The following is a 2080-nucleotide window of genomic DNA, read 5'->3' on the forward strand; positions in this document are numbered from 1 at the left end:
ATATATACCAAGTTAACAACAACAATAAACAAGCAGGAGTGGCAATATTAATCTCTGATAAAATAAACTTTAAGGCAAAAACCACCAAAAGAGATAAGAAAGGACATTATCTCATGATAAAAGGGTCAAATGAGCAAGATGACATAACCATAATTAACATCTATGCTCCAAATCAAACAGCACCAAGATATATAAAACAAACCCTACTAGAATTGAAGAAAGAAATAGATAAATCTACAATTCTAGTGGGGGATTTTAATACACAACTTTTGAAAAGTGATAAAACAACCAGAAAGAAACTCCACAAAGCTCCAGAGGAACGAAACAGCACAATCAACCAACTTGACCTCATAGACGTGTACAGAGCATTCAACCGAACCACAGTGCAATATACATTCTTTTCCAGTGCACATGGAGCATTCTCCAGAATTGACCATGTGTTGGGTCACAAAGCAAGCTTCCATATATTTACAAACATCAAAATACTACAAAGCATCTATTCAGACCACAATGCCATAAAATTAGAAATCAACAATCAGAAGACCAAGGAAATAAAGTTTAATACAAGGAGACTGAATAACACCCTGCTGAAGAATGATGGATAATAGAAGAAATTAAATGCGAATTCAGGCTCGTGGCTGCCGCCCCCTTATACACGGTCACACTGAGCTAGCACCTGGCCCTGGAATTGGGCTCCAGTCTTCTCAGCCGTGGCCTCCTCGTCCCACCCCCTGTGGACCATGGACCCCCCGCAAACATGGGTGGTAAAATACCATCTGCTACTCAGAAAGCAAAATCAGAAGAGAATACCAAGGAAGAAAAAAAGATAATAAGATTCCAGAAGAAAGCATAAAGACAGATGAACCGTCAAAGAAAGTGACCTAGAAATTGACAGTGAAGGTGTGATTGACCCAGACACAGATGCCCTTCAAGAAATGGGAGATGAAACTGTAGAGATAACTGAAGAGATGATGGATCAGGCAAATGACAAGAAAGTGGCTGCCATTGATGCCCTCAATGATGGTGAACTACAGAAAGCCATTGATTTGTTCACAGATGTCATCAAATTGAATCCTCGATTGGCCATTCTGTATGCCAAGAGAGCCAGTGTGTTCATCAAATTACAGAAGCCAAATGCTGCCATCCGAGACTGTGACTGAGCCATTGAAATTAATCCTGATTCAGCTCAGCCCTACAAGTGGCGAGGCAAAGTACACAGACTTCTGGGCCTTTGGGAAGAAGCAGCACATGACCTTGCTCTTGCTTGTAAACTGGACTATGATGAAGATGCTAGTGCAATGCTGAAAAAAGTTCAATCTAGGGCACAGAAAATTGCAGAACATCGGAGAAAGTATGAGCGAAAACGTGAAGAGCGAGCGATCAAAGATAAAATAGAAAGGGTTAAGAAGGCTCAGGAAGAACATAAAAGAGCCCAGAGGGAGGAAGAAGTCAGAGGACAATCTGGAGCTCAGCATGGCACTTTTCCAGGTGGCTTTCCCAGGGGAATGGCTGGTAATTTTCCTGGGGGCATGACTGGAATGGCAGGTGGCATGCCTGGGCTCAATGAGATTCTTAGTGATTCAGAGGTTCTTGCAGCTATGCAGGATCCAGAAGTTATGGTGGCCTTCCAGGATGTGGCTCAGAACCCAGAAAATATGTCCAGAGTATCAGAGTAACCCTAAGGTCATGAATCTCATCAGTAAATTTCAGTCAAATTTGGAGGTCAAGCCTAAACGTCTTCTGACAAAGCCCTTGCTGAAGGAAGAGCAACGTAGAGCATTCTGTGGATGTTGCAATAATACAAACCAGTGTACCTCCGACCTTCATCAAGAAAGCTGGAGTGCTCTGAGACCACATTTCCCTGCAGCCACAATGCAGCTGAGACATTTTCACTCATTTGCCATTGTGGTATTCATTCAGATAATGTTTTCCTATTAGCAAGTACAAACTTAAAACACTTTTTAAACCTTAAAGTACACAAAACAAAAAGATGTGTTGATTTTTTGTTACTAATCACTTTGTTTGGCTCTTTTGGATTGGTTGGGCAAGGAAGATCCTTAAGTGTAGAAGATTGATCACT

General features: G+C 41.5%; 1 pseudogene; it reads left to right on the forward strand.

Annotated features, from left to right (window-relative positions):
- Nucleotides 1–760: 760 nt before the first annotated feature.
- Nucleotides 761–1733, forward strand: LOC102829200 (annotated as a pseudogene).
- Nucleotides 1734–2080: the final 347 nt, after the last annotated feature.

The sequence above is a fragment of the Chrysochloris asiatica genome, unplaced genomic scaffold (genome assembly GCF_000296735.1).
Source record: "Chrysochloris asiatica unplaced genomic scaffold, ChrAsi1.0 scaffold00072, whole genome shotgun sequence".
NCBI lineage: Eukaryota > Metazoa > Chordata > Mammalia > Afrosoricida > Chrysochloridae > Chrysochloris > Chrysochloris asiatica.